Genomic DNA, 21,727 nt, shown 5'->3' on the forward strand with positions numbered 1-21,727 from the left:
GTTCTGAGTGGTTGCTAGATGGTTGCTAAGGTGTCCTAAGTGGTTGCTAAGGCGTTGCTAGGCGGTTGCTATGGTGTCCTGTGTGGTTGCTAGGTGGTTGCTAAGGTGTTGCTAGGTGGTTGCTAGGTGGTTGCTAAGTTGTTGCTAGGCGGTTGCTAAGGTGTCCTAAGTGGTTGCTAGGTGGTTGCTAAGGTGTTGCTAGGTGGTTGCTAGGGTATTCTAAGTGGTTGCTAAGGCGTTGCTAGGCGGTTGCTAGGGTGTCCTGAGTGGTTGCTAGGTGGTTGCTAAGGTGTTGCTAGGCGGTTGCTAAGGTGTCCTAAGTGGTTGCTAGGTGGTTGCTAAGGTGTTGCTAGGTGGTTGCTAGGGTATTCTAAGTGGTTGCTAGGCGGTTGCTAGGGTGTCCTGAGTGGTTGCTAGGTGGTTGCTAAGGTGTTGCTAGGTGGTTGCTAGGGTGTCCTGAGTGGTCGCTAGGCCCTCAGGACGGTTGCTAGGGTGTTCTGAGTGGTTGCTAGGTGGTTGCTAAGGTGTTGCTAGGCGGTTGCTAAGGTGTCCTGAGTGGTTGCTAGGTGGTTGCTAAGGTGTTGCTAGGTGGTTGCTAGGGTATTCTGAGTGGTTGCTAAGGCGTTGCTAGGCGGTTGCTAGGGTGTCCTGAGTGGTCGCTAGGCCCTTACTAAGGCGTTACTAGGTGGTTGCTAGGTGGTTGCTAGGCGGTTGCTAGGGTAATTTGGGTGGTTGCTAGGCAGTTGCTAGGGTACCCTGGGTGGTTACTAGGCAAGCCTCACATACATGCCTGATGAAATATTTATACTTAGTGAGCATTTGTAGCAAGTTACAGTACTTGGCTAGTCAATATTAGCATGTAGCTAGTCACTGCTAGCATGTGTAGCATATAGGAAGTTCCGTTTGCTAGCATGAGTCAAACGAGCCAATCCCCAAGTCTCTACGATGTTCTGATGCCGAGATATAGCTGTTGATGAATGGTTGCTAGGGTACTCTGTTTTGTTGCTATGGGCGATGTTACAGAGTGAACTTGAATGTGGTTGGCTGTCCAAGTCAAATGAGCCAACCCCCAAGTCAATAGGACACTGCTAAGCAAAGATATGCATGTAGAGCAGTTATAATGGCAGTCTATGGGACCAGTTTGGGGGCGTGGCTTGTGAGATTCATTATAATATTGAGATGCTGATTGGTTGTCTGAGTCAGATGAGCCCACCCCCATGTCTCTATGACACTCCTATGTAATGTTATAGATGTGTGACCTTTATAATGGAAGTCAATGGGATCTGCAATGGGACATCCCACCCCATGTTAAGTCAATGGGGCACTTATTAGGGGTCTTTAAGTGGTTTGGGGGGGCGTGGCTTGTGAGCTTCAAAATCATAGTGAGATGCTGATTGGTTGCCTGAGTCAAATGAGCCCACCCCCAAGTCAGTATGACACTGCTATGTACTGTGATTGACATGTGACATTTATAATGGGAGTCAATGTAATGAATGGGAGTCAATGGGGCCCATGTTAAGTCAATGGGACCACTTTGGGACGTCCTAGCCCCCCAGGGGTTCAACTTATACCCCCCTGCGTGGTATGTTCTCACTTAGGCTGCAACCCCCTACAGCTGTTGCGAATCCCATATTTCTACGAAATTCAGACTCGGCGCTGTGATTCGTCAAAGTTCGGCTCAATGTTTAGTCTATGGGATTTTGGGGGGGGTTTTTTGGCCCCTGCGGGGCCAAAAAACCCCCCACTCCTTATAAAAGTCATAGCACACCATTCCCGATAAGACCGCACGATTTGACCCCACTTTCAAGGGTCTGGGACGAAAGCTGCGGGACGAGTTACGCGCCGAAAAACGTACGGAAGAAGAAGAATAATAACTAGAATTGTACATTTCCTAAAGGAAATGTGAATGGGGTTTGCGTGGCAAATCGATGGGGTACAAAACGGTAATAAACTGGGCAATAGAACATGCTAATCGAGTTGCTAGCATGCTAACATGATTAGCATGTAGCTAGCATGATGCTAATCGTGTTAGCATCATGCTAGCAACATGCTAATCGACTTGCTAGCATCATGCTAATATGATTAGCATGTAGCTAGCATGTTGCTAATCATGTTAGCATCATGCTAACAACATGCTAATCGAGTTACTAGCATCATGCTAACATAAACATGCTAATCGACTTGCTAGCATCATGCTAATATGATTAGCATGTAGCTAGCATGATGCTAATCGTGTTAGCATCATGCTAACAACATGCTAATCGAGTTGCTAGCATCATGCTAACATGATTAGCATGTAGCTAGCGTTATGCTAATCGTGTTAGCATGATGCTATCAACATGCTAATCGAGTTGCTAGCATCATGCTAGCAACAGTGCTATGGTGCCCTGAGTTGTTGCTAGGTGGTTGCTAAGGTGTTGCTAGGTGGTTGCTAGGGTATTCTAAGTGGTTGCTAAGGCGTTGCTAGGCGGTTGCTAGGGTGTCCTGAGTGGTCGCTAGGCCCTTACTAAGGCGTTACTAGGCGGTTGCTAGGTGGTTGCTAGGCGGTTGCTAGGGTAATTTGGGTGGTTGCTAGGCAGTTGCTAGGGTACCCTGGGTGGTTACTAGGCAAGCCTCACATACTTGCCTGATGAAATATTTATACTTAGTAAGCATTTCTAGCAAGTTACAGTACATGGCTAGTCAATATTAGCATGTAGCTAGTCACTGCTAGCATGTGTAGCATATAGGAAGTTCCGTTTGCTAGCATGAGTCAAACGAGCCAATCCCCAAGTCTCTACGATGTTCCGAGGCTGAGATATAGCTGTTGATGAACGGTTGCTAGGGTACTCCGTTTTGTTGCTATGGGCGAGGTTGCAGAGTGAACTTGAATGTGGTTGGCTGTCCAAGTCAAATGAGCCAACCCCCAAGTCAATAGGACACTGCTAAGCAAAGATATGCATGTAGTCCAGTTATAATGGCAGTCTATGGGACCAGTTTGGGGGCGTGGCTTGTGAGCTTCATTATTATATTGAAAAGCTCATTGGTTGTCTGAGTCCAATGAGCCAACCCCTAAGTCTTTAGGACACTGTTATGCAAAGATATGCATGTAGACCAGTTAAAATGGCAGTAAATGGAACAGTTATTAAGGGTATTTAAATTGATTTGTGGGCGTGGCTTAAGAGCTTCATTATCATATTGAAAAGCTGATTGGTTGTCTGAGTCAGATGAGCCTTCCCCTAAGTCTGTATGACACTGCTATGCAAAGATATGCATCTAGCCTTATTATAATAGAAGTCTATAGGACCCATTTGGGGGCGTGGCTTGTGAGCTTCATAATCATATAGTGATGCTGATTGGTTGCCTGAGTCAAATGAGCCCACCCCCATTTCTCTATGACACTCCTATGTAATGTTATTGATGTGTGACATTTATAATGGAAGTCAATGGGATGTGCAATGGGACGACCCACCCCATGTTAAGTCAATGGGGCAGTTATTAAGGGTCTTTAAATGGTTTGGGGGGCGTGGCTTGTGAGCTTCAAAATCATATAGAGATGCTGATTGGTTGCCTAAGTCAAATAAGCCAACCCCTAAATCTATGACACTGCTATGTACTGTGATTGACATGTGAGTCAAGAAATGAATGGGAGTCAATGGGCCATGTAAAGTCAATGGGGACCCCTTTGGGACGTCCTAGCACCCCAGGGGTACAACTTATACCCCTTTTTGGGGTATGTTCTCATACAGGCTGCAACCCCCTACAGATGTTGCGAATCCCATATTTCTACGAATTTCACACTTGGCGCTATAACGCTTTAAAGGTCGTCCCATTTCGCGGGGGCGTTAGTGCTGTTCTAGAAAAATGAATGGGAGTCAATGGGGCCCATGTAAGTCAATGGGAAAACTTTGGGACGTCCTAGAGCCCCAGGGGTACAACTTATACCCCCTTGCGGGGTATGTTCTTACTTAGGCTGCAACCCTCTACAGATGCTGTGAATCCCATATTTCTATGAATTTCACACTTGGCGCTATAATGTGTCAAAGTTGGGCGTAATGTTGAGTCAATGCGTTTTGGGGGGTGGTTTTGGGGCCCCTGCGGGGCCCCAAAACCACCCACCCCTTATAAAAGTCATAGCACACCATTCCCGATAAAGCCGCACGATTTGAGCCCACTTTCAAGGGTCTGGGACGAAAGCTGCGGGACTAGTTACGCGCCGAAAAAGTGTACGGAAGAAGAAGAAGAAGACAGAATAATAAACCACAATAGTAAGAATGGACTTTGCCTATGGCAAACCCCATTAATTATAACTAGAATTGTACATTTCCTAAAGGAAATGTGAATGGGGTTTGCGTGGCAAATCGATGGGGTACAAAATGGTACTAAACTGGGCAAAATAGCAGTAAATGTGGAGAAATGGTTAAATTCATGTGTTTATGTGGTTGCTAGGGTAATGTAAACGGTTGCTAGGGTGTGGCAACGCCTTTGTAATAGGTGAAGACAATAGAGATTTGATCAACCTGCATCAAAAGAACCCAAACCCTGTCTTTCTACGATACTCCTGTGCTAAAATATGGCTTGTTTATGTTGTTATATGGTTGTTAGGGGGCCTAAAGTGGTTGCTAGGGAGTGTGTACAAATTTGTTATGTCACTACTTAATACCGACTTGATAGGGGGAGTAAAATGAGCCCACTCCCAAGCTTCTACGACTCTCTAATCTAGATATCAATGTCAGCCATTTTGTGTCCATGTTAAGTCTATGGGGATTTTGGGGGTTACTTTCTTGCCCCTCATGGGGGCAGTGTACCCCCACCCTCTTTGAAAAATCATAGCACACCTCTCCTCAACAGGCCGGTCGATTTGACACCTCACTCATCATTCTAGGACAAAAAATGCGGGCGGAGTTGCGCGCCGAAGTTTTGAAAAAGTGAACAGTAATAGTAACACTAGAATTGTACATTTCCTAAAGGAAATGTGAGTGGGGTTTGCGTGGCAAATCGATGGGGTACAATGTATTTGTTTTGGTTGCTAGGGTGTTCTGAATGGCTGCTAAGGTGTTCTGAGTGGTTGCTAGATGGTTGCTAAGGTGTCCTAAGTGGTTGCTAAGGCGTTGCTAGGCGGTTGCTATGGTGTCCTGAGTGGTTGCTAGGTGGTTGCTAAGGTGTTGCTAGGTGGTTGCTAGGGTGTTCTGAGTGGTTGCTAGGTGGTTGCTAAGGTGTTGCTAGGCGGTTGCTATGGTGTCCTAAGTGGTTGCTAGGTGGTTGCTAAGGCGTTGCTAGGCGGTTGCTAGGGTGTCCTGAGTGGTTGCTAGGTGGTTGCTAAGGTGTTGCTAGGCGGTTGCTAAGGTGTCCTAAGTGGTTGCTAGGTGGTTGCTAAGGTGTTGCTAGGTGGTTGCTAAGGTGTTGCTAGGCGGTTGCTAGGGTATTCTAAGTGGTTGCTAGGCGGTTGCTAGGGTGTCCTTAGTGGTTGCTAAGGTGTTGCTAGGTGGTTGCTAGGGTGTTCTGAGTGGTTGCTAGGCGGTTGCTAGGGTGTTCTGAGTGGTTGCTAGGTGGTTGCTAAGGTGTTGCTAGGCGGTTGCTAAGGTGTCCTGAGTGGTTGCTAGGTGGTTGCTAAGGTGTTGCTAGGTGGTTGCTAGGGTATTCTGAGTGGTTGCTAAGGCGTTGCTAGGCGGTTGCTAGGGTGTCCTGAGTGGTCGCTAGGCCCTTACTAAGGCGTTACTAGGCGGTTGCTAGGTGGTTGCTAGGTGGTTGCTAGGGTAATTTGGGTGGTTGCTAGGCAGTTGCTAGGGTACCCTGGGTGGTTACTAGGCAAGCCTCACATACATGCCTGATGAAATATTTATACTTAGTAAGCATTTGTAGCAAGTTACAGTACTTGGCTAGTCAATATTAGCATGTAGCTAGTCACTGCTAGCATGTGTAGCATATAGGAAGTTCCGTTTGCTAGCATGAGTCAAACGAGCCAATCCCCAAGTCTCTACGATGTTCTGATGCCGAGATATAGCTGTTGATGAACGGTTGCTAGGGTACTCTGTTTTGTTGCTATGGGCGAGGTTACAGAGTGAACTTGAATGTGGTTGGCTGTCCAAGTCAAATGAGCCAACCCCCAAGTCAATAGGACACTGCTAAGCAAAGATATGCATGTAGAGCAGTTATAATGGCAGTCTATGGGACCAGTTTGGGGGCGTGGCTTGTGAGATTCATTATCATATTGAGATGCTGATTGGTTGTCTGAGTCAAATGAGCCCACCCCCATGTCTCTATGACACTCCTATGTAATGTTATAGATGTGTGACCTTTATAATGGAAGTCAATGGGATCTGCAATGGGACATCCCACCCCATGTTAAGTCAATGGGGCAGTTAGAGGGGTCTTTAAATGGTCTGGGGGGGCGTGGCTTGTGAGCTTCAAAATCATAATGAGATGCTGATTGGTTGCCTGAGTCAAATAAGCCCACCCCGAAGTCAGTATGACACTGCTATGTACTGTGATTGACATGTGACATTTATAATGGGAGTCAATGTAATGAATGGGAGTCAATGGGCCCATGTTAAGTCAATGGGACCACTTTGGGACGTCCTAGCCCCCCAGGGGTACAACTTATACCCCCCTGCGTGGTATGTTCTCACTTAGGCTGCAACCCCCTACAGCTGTTGCGAATCCCATATTTCTACGAAATTCACACTCGGCGCTGTGATTCGTCAAAGTTCGGCTCAATGTTAAGTCTATGGGATTTTAGGGGGGGTTTTTTGGCCCCTGCGGGGCCAAAAAACCCCCCACCCCTTATAAAAGTCATAGCACACCATTCCCGATAAGACCGGACGATTTGAGCCCACTTTCAAGGGTCTGGGACGAAAGCTGCGGGACGAGTTACGCGCCGAAAAACGTACGGAAGAAGAATAATAATAACTAGAATTGTACATTTCCTAAAGGAAATGTGAATGGGGTTTGCGTGGCAAATCGATGGGGTACAAAACGGTAGTAAACTGGGCAATAGAACAACATGCTAATCGAGTTGCTAGCATCGTGCTAACATGATTAGCATGCAGCTAGCATGATGCTAATTGTGTTAACATCACGCTAGCAACATGCTAATCGAGTTGCTAGCATGATGCTAACATGATTAGTATGTAGCTAGCATGATGCTAATCGTGTTAGCATCATGCTAGCAACATGCTAATCGACTTGCTAGCATCATGCTAATATGATTAGCATGTAGCTAGCATGATGCTAATCATATTAGCATCATGCTAACAACATGCTAATCGAGTTGCTAGCATCATGCTAACATAATTAGCATGTAGCTAGCATGATGCTAATCGTGTTAGCATGATGCTAGCAACATGCTAATCGACTTGCTAGCATCATGCTAATATGATTAGCATGTAGCTAGCATGATGCTAATCGTGTTAGCATCATGCTAACAACATGCTAATCGAGTTGCTAGCATCATGCTAACATGATTAGCATGTAGCTAGCGTTATGCTAATCGTGTTAGCATGATGCTAGCAACATGCTAATCGAGTTGCTAGCATCATGCTAGCAACAGTGCTAGGGTGCCCTGAGTGGTTGCTAGGTGGTTGCTAAGGCGTTGCTAGGTGGTTGCTAGGGTATTCTAAGGGGTTGCTAAGGCGTTGCTAGGCAGTTGCTAGGGTGTCCTGAGTGGTCGCTAGGCCTTTACTAAGGCGTTACTAGACGGTTGCTAGGTGGTTGCTAGGCGGTTGCTAGGGTAATTTGGGTGGTTGCTAGGCAGTTGCTAGGGTACCCTGGGTGGTTACTAGGCAAGCCTTACATACTTGCCTGATGAAATATTTATACTTAGTAAGCATTTCTAGCAAGTTACAGTACATGGCTAGTCAATATTAGCATGTAGCTAGTCACTGCTAGCATGTGTAGCATATAGGAAGTTCCGTTTGCTAGCATGAGTCAAACAAGGCAATCCCCAAGTCTCTACGATGTTCCGATGCTGAGATATAGCTGTTGATGAACGGTTGCTAGGGTACTCTGTTTTGTTGCTATGGGCGAGGTTGCAGAGTGAACTTGAATGTGGTTGGCTGTCCAAGTCAAATGAGCCAAACCCCAAGTCAATAGGACACTGCTAAGCAAAGATATGCATGTAGGCCAGTTATAATGGCAGTCTATGGGACCAGTTTGGGGGCGTGGCTTGTGAGCTTCATTACCATATTGAGATGCTCATTGGTTGTCTGGGTCCAATGGGCCAACCCCAAAGCCTATATGACACTGCAATGCAAAGATATGCATCTAGCCCAATTATAATAGAAGTCTATGGGATCAATTTGGGGGCGTGGCTTGTGAGCTTCATTATCATATAGTGATGCTGATTGGTTGCCTGAGTCAAATGAGCCCACCCCCATGTCTCTATGACACTCCTATGTAATGTTATAGATGTGTGACCTTTATAATGGAAGTCAATGGGATGTGCAATGGGACATCCCACCCCATGTTAAGTCAATGGGGCAGTTATTAAGGGTCTTTAAATGGTTTGGGGGGGCGTGGCTTGTGAGCTTCAAAATCATATTGAGATGCTGATTGGTTGCCTCAGCCAAGTAAGGCAACCCCCAAGTCTGTATGACACTGCTATGTAATGTGATTGACATGTGAGTCAAGAAATGAATGGGAGTCAATGGGCCATGTAAAGTCAATGGGGACCCCTTTGGGACGTCCTAGCACCCCAGGGGTACAACTTATACCCCTTTTTGGGGTATGTTCTCATACAGGCTGCAACCCCCTACAGATGTTGCGAATCCCATATTTCTACGAATTTCACACTTGGCGCTATAACGCTTTAAAGGTCGTCCCATTTCGCGGGGGCGTTAGTGCTGTTCTAGAAAAATGAATGGGAGTCAATGGGGCCCATGTAAGTCAATGGGAAAACTTTGGGACGTCCTAGAGCCCCAGGGGTACAACTTATACCCCCTTGCGGGGTATGTTCTTACTTAGGCTGCAACCCTCTACAGATGCTGTGAATCCCATATTTCTATGAATTTCACACTTGGCGCTATAATGTGTCAAAGTTGGGCGTAATGTTGAGTCAATGCGTTTTGGGGGGTGGTTTTGGGGCCCCTGCGGGGCCCCAAAACCACCCACCCCTTATAAAAGTCATAGCACACCATTCCCGATAAAGCCGCACGATTTGAGCCCACTTTCAAGGGTCTGGGACGAAAGCTGCGGGACTAGTTACGCGCCGAAAAAGTGTACGGAAGAAGAAGAAGAAGACAGAATAATAAACCACAATAGTAAGAATGGACTTTGCCTAAGGCAAACCCCATTAACTAGAATTGTACATTTCCTAAAGGAAATGTGAATGGGGTTTGCGTGGCAAATCGATGGGGTACAAAACGGTAGTAAACTGGGCAATAGAACAACATGCTAATCGAGTTGCTAGCATCGTGCTAACATGATTAGCATGCAGCTAGCATGATGCTAATTGTGTTAACATCACGCTAGCAACATGCTAATCGAGTTGCTAGCATGATGCTAACATGATTAGTATGTAGCTAGCATGATGCTAATCGTGTTAGCATCATGCTAGCAACATGCTAATCGACTTGCTAGCATCATGCTAATATGATTAGCATGTAGCTAGCATGATGCTAATCATATTAGCATCATGCTAACAACATGCTAATCGAGTTGCTAGCATCATGCTAACATAATTAGCATGTAGCTAGCATGATGCTAATCGTGTTAGCATGATGCTAGCAACATGCTAATCGACTTGCTAGCATCATGCTAATATGATTAGCATGTAGCTAGCATGATGCTAATCGTGTTAGCATCATGCTAACAACATGCTAATCGAGTTGCTAGCATCATGCTAACATGATTAGCATGTAGCTAGCGTTATGCTAATCGTGTTAGCATGATGCTAGCAACATGCTAATCGAGTTGCTAGCATCATGCTAGCAACAGTGCTAGGGTGCCCTGAGTGGTTGCTAGGTGGTTGCTAAGGCGTTGCTAGGTGGTTGCTAGGGTATTCTAAGGGGTTGCTAAGGCGTTGCTAGGCAGTTGCTAGGGTGTCCTGAGTGGTCGCTAGGCCTTTACTAAGGCGTTACTAGACGGTTGCTAGGTGGTTGCTAGGCGGTTGCTAGGGTAATTTGGGTGGTTGCTAGGCAGTTGCTAGGGTACCCTGGGTGGTTACTAGGCAAGCCTTACATACTTGCCTGATGAAATATTTATACTTAGTAAGCATTTCTAGCAAGTTACAGTACATGGCTAGTCAATATTAGCATGTAGCTAGTCACTGCTAGCATGTGTAGCATATAGGAAGTTCCGTTTGCTAGCATGAGTCAAACAAGGCAATCCCCAAGTCTCTACGATGTTCCGATGCTGAGATATAGCTGTTGATGAACGGTTGCTAGGGTACTCTGTTTTGTTGCTATGGGCGAGGTTGCAGAGTGAACTTGAATGTGGTTGGCTGTCCAAGTCAAATGAGCCAAACCCCAAGTCAATAGGACACTGCTAAGCAAAGATATGCATGTAGGCCAGTTATAATGGCAGTCTATGGGACCAGTTTGGGGGCGTGGCTTGTGAGCTTCATTACCATATTGAGATGCTCATTGGTTGTCTGGGTCCAATGGGCCAACCCCAAAGCCTATATGACACTGCAATGCAAAGATATGCATCTAGCCCAATTATAATAGAAGTCTATGGGATCAATTTGGGGGCGTGGCTTGTGAGCTTCATTATCATATAGTGATGCTGATTGGTTGCCTGAGTCAAATGAGCCCACCCCCATGTCTCTATGACACTCCTATGTAATGTTATAGATGTGTGACCTTTATAATGGAAGTCAATGGGATGTGCAATGGGACATCCCACCCCATGTTAAGTCAATGGGGCAGTTATTAAGGGTCTTTAAATGGTTTGGGGGGGCGTGGCTTGTGAGCTTCAAAATCATATTGAGATGCTGATTGGTTGCCTCAGCCAAGTAAGGCAACCCCCAAGTCTGTATGACACTGCTATGTAATGTGATTGACATGTGAGTCAAGAAATGAATGGGAGTCAATGGGCCATGTAAAGTCAATGGGGACCCCTTTGGGACGTCCTAGCACCCCAGGGGTACAACTTATACCCCTTTTTGGGGTATGTTCTCATACAGGCTGCAACCCCCTACAGATGTTGCGAATCCCATATTTCTACGAATTTCACACTTGGCGCTATAACGCTTTAAAGGTCGTCCCATTTCGCGGGGGCGTTAGTGCTGTTCTAGAAAAATGAATGGGAGTCAATGGGGCCCATGTAAGTCAATGGGAAAACTTTGGGACGTCCTAGAGCCCCAGGGGTACAACTTATACCCCCTTGCGGGGTATGTTCTTACTTAGGCTGCAACCCTCTACAGATGCTGTGAATCCCATATTTCTATGAATTTCACACTTGGCGCTATAATGTGTCAAAGTTGGGCGTAATGTTGAGTCAATGCGTTTTGGGGGGTGGTTTTGGGGCCCCTGCGGGGCCCCAAAACCACCCACCCCTTATAAAAGTCATAGCACACCATTCCCGATAAAGCCGCACGATTTGAGCCCACTTTCAAGGGTCTGGGACGAAAGCTGCGGGACTAGTTACGCGCCGAAAAAGTGTACGGAAGAAGAAGAAGAAGACAGAATAATAAACCACAATAGTAAGAATGGACTTTGCCTAAGGCAAACCCCATTAACTAGAATTGTACATTTCCTAAAGGAAATGTGAATGGGGTTTGCGTGGCAAATCGATGGGGTACAAAACGGTAGTAAACTGGGCAATAGAACAACATGCTAATCGAGTTGCTAGCATCGTGCTAACATGATTAGCATGCAGCTAGCATGATGCTAATTGTGTTAACATCACGCTAGCAACATGCTAATCGAGTTGCTAGCATGATGCTAACATGATTAGTATGTAGCTAGCATGATGCTAATCGTGTTAGCATCATGCTAGCAACATGCTAATCGACTTGCTAGCATCATGCTAATATGATTAGCATGTAGCTAGCATGATGCTAATCATATTAGCATCATGCTAACAACATGCTAATCGAGTTGCTAGCATCATGCTAACATAATTAGCATGTAGCTAGCATGATGCTAATCGTGTTAGCATGATGCTAGCAACATGCTAATCGACTTGCTAGCATCATGCTAATATGATTAGCATGTAGCTAGCATGATGCTAATCGTGTTAGCATCATGCTAACAACATGCTAATCGAGTTGCTAGCATCATGCTAACATGATTAGCATGTAGCTAGCGTTATGCTAATCGTGTTAGCATGATGCTAGCAACATGCTAATCGAGTTGCTAGCATCATGCTAGCAACAGTGCTAGGGTGCCCTGAGTGGTTGCTAGGTGGTTGCTAAGGCGTTGCTAGGTGGTTGCTAGGGTATTCTAAGGGGTTGCTAAGGCGTTGCTAGGCAGTTGCTAGGGTGTCCTGAGTGGTCGCTAGGCCTTTACTAAGGCGTTACTAGACGGTTGCTAGGTGGTTGCTAGGCGGTTGCTAGGGTAATTTGGGTGGTTGCTAGGCAGTTGCTAGGGTACCCTGGGTGGTTACTAGGCAAGCCTTACATACTTGCCTGATGAAATATTTATACTTAGTAAGCATTTCTAGCAAGTTACAGTACATGGCTAGTCAATATTAGCATGTAGCTAGTCACTGCTAGCATGTGTAGCATATAGGAAGTTCCGTTTGCTAGCATGAGTCAAACAAGGCAATCCCCAAGTCTCTACGATGTTCCGATGCTGAGATATAGCTGTTGATGAACGGTTGCTAGGGTACTCTGTTTTGTTGCTATGGGCGAGGTTGCAGAGTGAACTTGAATGTGGTTGGCTGTCCAAGTCAAATGAGCCAAACCCCAAGTCAATAGGACACTGCTAAGCAAAGATATGCATGTAGGCCAGTTATAATGGCAGTCTATGGGACCAGTTTGGGGGCGTGGCTTGTGAGCTTCATTACCATATTGAGATGCTCATTGGTTGTCTGGGTCCAATGGGCCAACCCCAAAGCCTATATGACACTGCAATGCAAAGATATGCATCTAGCCCAATTATAATAGAAGTCTATGGGATCAATTTGGGGGCGTGGCTTGTGAGCTTCATTATCATATAGTGATGCTGATTGGTTGCCTGAGTCAAATGAGCCCACCCCCATGTCTCTATGACACTCCTATGTAATGTTATAGATGTGTGACCTTTATAATGGAAGTCAATGGGATGTGCAATGGGACATCCCACCCCATGTTAAGTCAATGGGGCAGTTATTAAGGGTCTTTAAATGGTTTGGGGGGGCGTGGCTTGTGAGCTTCAAAATCATATTGAGATGCTGATTGGTTGCCTCAGCCAAGTAAGGCAACCCCCAAGTCTGTATGACACTGCTATGTAATGTGATTGACATGTGAGTCAAGAAATGAATGGGAGTCAATGGGCCATGTAAAGTCAATGGGGACCCCTTTGGGACGTCCTAGCACCCCAGGGGTACAACTTATACCCCTTTTTGGGGTATGTTCTCATACAGGCTGCAACCCCCTACAGATGTTGCGAATCCCATATTTCTACGAATTTCACACTTGGCGCTATAACGCTTTAAAGGTCGTCCCATTTCGCGGGGGCGTTAGTGCTGTTCTAGAAAAATGAATGGGAGTCAATGGGGCCCATGTAAGTCAATGGGAAAACTTTGGGACGTCCTAGAGCCCCAGGGGTACAACTTATACCCCCTTGCGGGGTATGTTCTTACTTAGGCTGCAACCCTCTACAGATGCTGTGAATCCCATATTTCTATGAATTTCACACTTGGCGCTATAATGTGTCAAAGTTGGGCGTAATGTTGAGTCAATGCGTTTTGGGGGGTGGTTTTGGGGCCCCTGCGGGGCCCCAAAACCACCCACCCCTTATAAAAGTCATAGCACACCATTCCCGATAAAGCCGCACGATTTGAGCCCACTTTCAAGGGTCTGGGACGAAAGCTGCGGGACTAGTTACGCGCCGAAAAAGTGTACGGAAGAAGAAGAAGAAGACAGAATAATAAACCACAATAGTAAGAATGGACTTTGCCTAAGGCAAACCCCATTAACTAGAATTGTACATTTCCTAAAGGAAATGTGAATGGGGTTTGCGTGGCAAATCGATGGGGTACAAAATGGTACTAAACTGGGCAATAGCACTGGAAAGGTAAGAAATGGTGGTAGCTAAGATGTTGCTAGGCGGTTGCTAGGGTGTCCTGAGTGGTTGCTAGGTGGTTGCTAGGGTGTTCTAAGTGGTTGCTAGGTGGTTGCTAAGGTGTTGCTAGGCGGTTGCTAAGGTGTCCTGAGTGGTTGCTAGGTGGTTGCTAAGGTGTTGCTAGGCGGTTGCTAGGGTGTCCTAAGTGGTTGCTAGGTGGTTGCTAAGGTGTTGCTAGGCGGTTGCTAGGGTGTTCTGAGTGGTTGCTAGGTGGTTGCTAGGCGGTTGCTAGGGTGTTCTGAGTGGTTGCTAGGTGGTTGCTAAGGTGTTGCTAGGCGGTTGCTAAGGTGTCCTAAGTGGTTGCTAGGTGGTTGCTAAGGTGTTGCTAGGTGGTTGCTAGGGTGTTCTGAGTGGTTGCTAGGTGGTTGCTAGGCGGTTGCTAGGGTGTTCTGAGTGGTTGCTAAGTGGTTGCTAAGGTGTTGCTAGGCGGTTGCTAGGGTGTTCTGAGTGGTTGTTAGGCGGTTGCTAAGGTGTTGCTAGGTGGTTGCTAGGGTATTCTAAGTGGTTGCTAAGGCATTGCTAGGCGGTTGCTAGGGTGTCCTAAGTGGTTGCTAGGTGGTTGCTAAGGTGTTGCTAGGTGGTTGCTAGGGTATTCTAAGTGGTTGCTAGGCGGTTGCTAGGGTGTCCTGAGTGGTTGCTAGGTGGTTGCTAAGGTGTTGCTAGGTGGTTGCTAGGGTATCCTGAGTGGTTGCTAGGTGGTTGCTAAGGTGTTGCTAGGTGGTTGCTAGGGTGTTCTGAGTGGTTGCTAGGTGGTTGCTAAGGTGTTGCTAGGCGGTTGCTAGGGTGTCCTAAGTGGTTGCTAGGTGGTTGCTAAGGTGTTGCTAGGTGGTTGCTAGGGTATTCTGAGTGGTTGCTAAGGCGTTGCTAGGCGGTTGCTAGGGTGTCCTGAGTGGTTGCTAGGCCCTTACTAAGGCGCTACTAGGCGGTTGCTAGGTGGTTGCTAGGCGGTTGCTAGGGTAATTTGAGTGGTTGCTAGGCAGTTGCTAGGGTACCCGGGGTGGTTACTAGGCAAGCCTCATATACATGCCTGATGAAATAATTATACTTAGTAAGCATTTCTAGCAAGTTACAGTACTTGGCTAGTCAATATTAGCATGTAGCTAGTCACTGCTAGCATGTGTAGCATACAGGAAGTTCCGTTTGCTAGCATGAGTCAAACGAGCCAATCCCCAAGTCTCTATGATGTTCCGATGCTGAGATATAGCTGTTGATGAATGGTTGCTAGGGTACTCTGTTTTGTTGCTATGGGCGAGGTTACAGAGTGAACTTGAATGTGGTTGGCTGTCCAAGTCAAATGAGCCAACCCCCAAGTCAATAGGACACTGCTAAGCAAAGATATGCATGTAGGCCTATTTTAATGGAAGTCTATGGGACCAATTTGGGGGCGTGGCTTGTGAGCTTCATTATCATATCGAGATGCTCATTGGTTGTCTGAGTCAGATGAGCCATCCCCCAAGTCAATAGGACACTGCTAAGCAAAGATATGCATGTAGGCCAGTTATAATGGCAGTCTATGGGACCAGTTTGGGGGCGTGGCTTGTGAGCTTCATTATCATATTGAGATGCTCATTGGTTGTCTGAGTCAGATGAGCCAACCCCTAAGTCTATAGGACGCTGCAATGCAAAGATATGCATGTAGGCCAGTTATAATGGCAGTCTATGGGACCAGTTTGGGGGCGTGGCTTGTGAACTTCATTATCATATTGAGATGCTCATTGGTCGTCTGAGTCAGATGAGCCATCCCCCAAGTCAATAGGACACTGCTAAGCAAAGATATGCATGTAGGGCAGTTATAATGGCAGTCTATGGGACCAGTTTGGGGGCGTGGCTTGTGAGCTTCATTATCATATAGTGATGCTGATTGGTTGCCTGAGTCAAATGAGCCCACCCCCATGTCTCTATGACACTCCTATGTAATGTTATAGATGTGTGACCTTTATAATGGAAGTCAATGGGATGTGCAATGGGACGCCCCACCCCATGTTAAGTCAATGGGGCAGTTATTAAGGGTCTTTAAATGGTTTGGGAGGGCGTGGCTTGTGAGCTTCAAAATCATATTGAGATGCTGATTGGTTGCCTCAGTCAAGTTAGCCAACCCCCTAGTCTGTATGACACTGCTATGTACTGTGATTGATATGTGAGTCAAGAAATGAATGGGAGTCAATGGGCCATGTAAAGTCAATGGGGACCCCTTTGGGACGTCCTAGCACCCCAGGGGTACAACTTATACCCCTTTTCGGGGTATGTTCTCATACAGGCTGCAACCCCCTACAGATGTTGCGAGTCCCATATTTCTACGAATTTCACACTTGGCGCTATGACGCTTTAAAGGTCGTCCCATTTCGCGGCGCGTTTAGTGCTCTTCTAGAAAAATGAATGGGAGTCAATGGGGCCAATGTAAGTCAATGGGAGCACTTTGGGACGTCCTAGAGCCCCAGGGGTGCAACTTATACCCCCTTGCGAGGTATGTTCTCACTTAGGCTGCAACCCCCTACAGATGTGGTGAATCCCATATTTCTATGAAATTCACACTCGGCGCTGTGATCCGTCAAAGTTCGGCTCAATGTTAAGTCTATGGGATTTTTGGGGGGGTTTTTTGGCCCCTGCGGGGCCAAAAAACCCCCCACCCCTTATAAAAGTCATAGCACACCATTCCCGATAAGACCGCACGATTTGACCCCACTTTCAAGGGTCTGGGACGAAAGCTGCGGGACTAGTTACGCGCCAAACTTTGGGCGGAATTAAGAATAATAATTATAACTAGAATTGTACATTTCCTAAAGGAAATGTGAATGGGGTTTGCGTGGCAAATCGATGGGGTACAAAATGGTACTAAACTGGGCAAAATAGCAAGTAATGCAGAAATGCGGTGAAATGTATTTGTTTTGGTAGCTAGGGTGTTCTGAATGGTTGCTAGGGTGTTCTGAGTGGTTGCTAGGTGGTTGCTAAGGTGTTGCTAGGCGGTTGCTAGGGTGTCCTGAGTGGTTGCTAGGTGGTTGCTAAGGTGTTGCTAGGCAGTTGCTAGGGTGTGCTGAGTGGTTGCTAGGTGGTTGCTAGGCGGTTGCTAAGGTGTCCTAAGTGGTTGCTAGGTGGTTGCTAAGGTGTTGCTAGGTGGCTGCTAGGGTATTCTAAGTGGTTGCTAAGGCGTTGCTAGGCAGTTGCTAGGGTGTCCTGAGTGGTTGCTAGGCGGTTGCTAGGGTGTTCTGAGTGGTTGCTAGGTGGTTGCTAAGGTGTTGCTAGGCGGTTGCTAAGGTGTCCTAGGTGGTTGCTAAGGTGTTGCTAGGTGGTTGCTAGGGTATTCTAAGTGGTTGCTAAGGCGTTGCTAGGTGGTTGCTAGGGTGTCCTAAGTGGTTGCTAGGTGGTTGCTAAGGTGTTGCTAGGCGGTTGCTAAGGTGTCCTAAGTGGTTGCTAGGTGGTTGCTAAGGTGTTGCTAGGTGGTTGCTAGGGTATTGTAAGTGGTTGCTAGGCGGTTGCTAGGGTGTCCTGAGTGGTTGCTAGGGGGTTGCTAAGGTGTTGCTAGGTGGTTGCTAGGGTGTCCTGATTGGTTGCTAGGTGGTTGCTAAGGTGTTGCTAGGTGGTTGCTAGGGTGTTCTGAGTGGTTGCTAGGCGGTTGCTAGGGTGTTCTGAGTGGTTGCTAGGTGGTTGCTAAGGTGTTGCTAGGCGGTTGCTAAGGTGTCCTAAGTGGTTGCTAGGTGGTTGCTAAGGTGTTGCTAGGTGGTTGCTAGGGTATTCTGAGTGGTTGCTAAGGCGTTGCTAGGCGGTTGCTAGGGTGTCCTGAGTGGTCGCTAGGCCCTTACTAAGGCGTTACTAGGCGGTTGCTAGGTGGTTGCTAGGCGGTTGCTAGGGTAATTTGGGTGGTTGCTAGGCAGTTGCTAGGGTACCCTGGGTGGTTACTAGGCAAGCCTCACATACATGCCTGATGAAATATTTATACTTAGTGAGCATTTCTAGCAAGTTACAGTACATGGCTAGTCAATATTAGCATGTAGCTAGTCACTGCTAGCATGTGTAGCATATAGGAAGTTCCGTTTGCTAGCATGAGTCAAACGAGCCAATCCCCAAGTCTCTACGATGTTCCGATGCTGAGATATAGCTGTTGATGAACGGTTGCTAGGGTACTCTCTTTTGTTGCTATGGGCGAGGTTACAGAGTGAACTTGAATGTGGTTGGCTGTCCAAGTCAAATGAGCCAACCCCCAAGTCAATAGGACACTGCTAAGCAAAGATATGCATGTAGGGCAGTTATAATGGCAGTCTATAGGACCAGTTTGGGGGCGTGGCTTGTGAGATTCATTATCATATTGAGATGCTCATTGGTTGTCTGAGTCAGATGAGCCATCCCCCAAGTCAATAGGACACTGCTAAGCAAAGATATGCATGTAGGGCAGTTATAATGGCAGTCTATGGGACCAGTTTGGTGGCGTGGCTTGTGAGCTTCATTATCATATTGAGATGCTGATTGGTTGTCTGAGTCAGATGAGCCCACCCCCATGTCTCTATGACACTCCTATGTAATGTTATAGATGTGTGACCTTTATAATGGAAGTCAATGGGATCTGCAATGGGACATCCCACCCCATGTTAAGTCAATGGGGCACTTATTAAGGGTCTTTAAGTGGTTTGGGGGGGCGTGGCTTGTGAGCTTCAAAATCATAATGAGATGCTGATTGGTTGCCTTAGTCGAATAAGCCAACCCCCAAGTCAGTATGACACTGCCATGTACTTTGATTGACATATGACATTTATAATGGGAGTCAATGTAATGAATGGGAGTCAATGGGCAATGTAAAGTCAATGGGGACCCTTTTGGGACGTCCTAGCACCCCAGGGGTACAACCTATTCCCCCTTTCAGGGTATGTTCTCACTTAGGCTGCAACCCCCTACAGATGTTGTGAATCCCATATTTCTATGAAATTCACACTCGGCGCTGTGATTCGTCAAAGTTCGGCTCCATGTAAAGTCAATGGAGACTTTGGGACGTCCTAGCTCCCCAGGGGTACAACATATACCGCCTTTCGGGGTGTGGTTTGAAGCCTCCTATAACCCTCTCGAGATGTCGCGAATCCCATGTCTCTACGAATTTTACTGTTGGCGCTACGGCGATTTCCGGGAATAGTATCTTACGAGTGTCTAGAAAATGAATGGGAGTCAATGGGCCAATGTAAGTCAATGGGAGCACTTTGGGACGTCCTAGAGCCCCAGGGGTGCAACTTATACCCCTTTGCGAGGTATGTTCTCACTTAGGCTGCAACCCCCTACAGATGCTGTGAATCCCATATTTCTATGAAATTCACACTCGGCGCTGTGATTCGTCAAAATTCGGCTCAATGTTAAGTCTATGGGATTTTTGGGGGGGTTTTTTGGCCCCTGCGGGGCCAAAAAACCCCCCACCCCTTATAAAAGTCATAGCACACCATTCCCGATAAGACCGCACGATTTGACCCCACTTTGAAGGGTCTGGGACGAAAGCTGCGGGACTAGTTACGCGCCGAAAAATGGTACGGAAGAAGGAAGAAGAAGAAGAATAATAAACCACAATAGTAAGAATGGACTTTGCCTATGGCAAACCCCATTAACTAGAATTGTACATTTCCTAAAGGAAATGTGAATGGGGTTTGCGTGGCAAATCGATGGGGTACAAAATGGTACTAAACTGGGCAAAATAGCAGTAAATGTGGAGAAATGGTTAAATGCATGTGTTTATGTGGTTGCTAGGGTAATGTAAACGGTTGCTAGGGTGTGGCAACGCCTTTGTAATAGGTGAAGACAATAGAGATTTGATCAACCTGCATCAAAAGAACCCAAACCCTGTCTTTCTACGATACTCCTGTGCTAAAATATGGCTTGTTTATGTTGTTATATGGTTGTTAGGGGGCCTAAAGTGGTTGCTAGGGAGTGTGTACAAATTTGTTATGTCACTACTTAATACCGACTTGATAGGGGGAGTAAAATGAGCCCACTCCCAAGCTTCTACGACTCTCTAATCTAGATATCAATGTCAGCCATTTTGTGTCCATGTTAAGTCTATGGGGATTTTGGGGGTTACTTTCTTGCCCCTCATGGGGGCAGTGTACCCCCACCCTCTTTGAAAAATCATAGCACACCTCTCCTCAACAGGCCGGTCGATTTGACACCTCACTCATCATTCTAGGACAAAAAATGCGGGCGGAGTTGCGCGCCGAAGTTTTGAAAAAGTGAACAGTAATAGTAACACTAGAATTGTACATTTCCTAAAGGAAATGTGAATGGGGTTTGCGTGGCAAATCGATGGGGTACAAAATGGTACTAAACTGGGCAAAATAGCAGTAAATGTGGAGAAATGGTTAAATGCATGTGTTTATGTGGTTGCTAGGGTAATGTAAACGGTTGCTAGGGTGTGGCAACGCCTTTGTAATAGGTGAAGACAATAGAGATTTGATCAACCTGCATCAAAAGAACCCAAACCCTGTCTTTCTACGATACTCCTGTGCTAAAATATGGCTTGTTTATGTTGTTATATGGTTGTTAGGGGGCCTAAAGTGGTTGCTAGGGAGTGTGTACAAATTTGTTATGTCACTACTTAATACCGACTTGATAGGGGGAGTAAAATGAGCCCACTCCCAAGCTTCTACGACTCTCTAATCTAGATATCAATGTCAGCCATTTTGTGTCCATGTTAAGTCTATGGGGATTTTGGGGGTTACTTTCTTGCCCCTCATGGGGGCAGTGTACCCCCACCCTCTTTGAAAAATCATAGCACACCTCTCCTCAACAGGCCGGTCGATTTGACACCTCACTCATCATTCTAGGACAAAAAATGCGGGCGGAGTTGCGCGCCGAAGTTTTGAAAAAGTGAACAGTAATAGTAACACTAGAATTGTACATTTCCTAAAGGAAATGTGAATGGGGTTTGCGTGGCAAATCGATGGGGTACAAAACGGTAGTAAACTGGGCAATAGAACAACATGCTAATCGAGTTGCTAGCATCGTGCTAACATGATTAGCATGCAGCTAGCATGATGCTAATTGTGTTAACATCACGCTAGCAACATGCTAATCGAGTTGCTAGCATGATGCTAACATGATTAGTATGTAGCTAGCATGATGCTAATCGTGTTAGCATCATGCTAGCAACATGCTAATCGACTTGCTAGCATCATGCTAATATGATTAGCATGTAGCTAGCATGATGCTAATCATATTAGCATCATGCTAACAACATGCTAATCGAGTTGCTAGCATCATGCTAACATAATTAGCATGTAGCTAGCATGATGCTAATCGTGTTAGCATGATGCTAGCAACATGCTAATCGACTTGCTAGCATCATGCTAATATGATTAGCATGTAGCTAGCATGATGCTAATCGTGTTAGCATCATGCTAACAACATGCTAATCGAGTTGCTAGCATCATGCTAACATGATTAGCATGTAGCTAGCGTTATGCTAATCGTGTTAGCATGATGCTAGCAACATGCTAATCGAGTTGCTAGCATCATGCTAGCAACAGTGCTAGGGTGCCCTGAGTGGTTGCTAGGTGGTTGCTAAGGCGTTGCTAGGT

General features: G+C 46.4%; 1 protein-coding gene and 1 long non-coding RNA gene across 3 annotated transcripts in view; one reads left to right on the forward strand and one right to left on the reverse strand.

The window, feature by feature from the left end:
• Window positions 1–21,727, reverse strand: part of si:ch211-190o19.1 — a 491,573-nt gene that overhangs the window by 290,178 nt on the left and 179,668 nt on the right. The window lies entirely within an intron of this gene.
• On the forward strand, window positions 2,555–19,711 carry LOC147845514 (uncharacterized). 2 transcript variants are annotated; one of them, XR_015480436.1, is made up of 5 exons: window positions 2,555–4,934; window positions 14,045–14,342; window positions 14,462–14,624; window positions 14,721–14,893; window positions 17,535–19,711. It is a non-coding gene; the product is annotated as an uncharacterized LOC147845514 (long non-coding RNA). The 2 variants fall into 2 exon arrangements; XR_015480435.1 differs by lacking the exon at window positions 14,462–14,624 and adding an exon at window positions 17,137–17,255 and having other exon boundaries at window positions 14,045–14,268; window positions 14,721–15,032; window positions 17,545–19,697.

This window comes from Danio rerio, chromosome 3, assembly GCF_052040795.2.
Source record: "Danio rerio strain M-AB ecotype USA chromosome 3, GRCz13ab, whole genome shotgun sequence".
Lineage (NCBI taxonomy): Eukaryota > Metazoa > Chordata > Actinopteri > Cypriniformes > Danionidae > Danio > Danio rerio.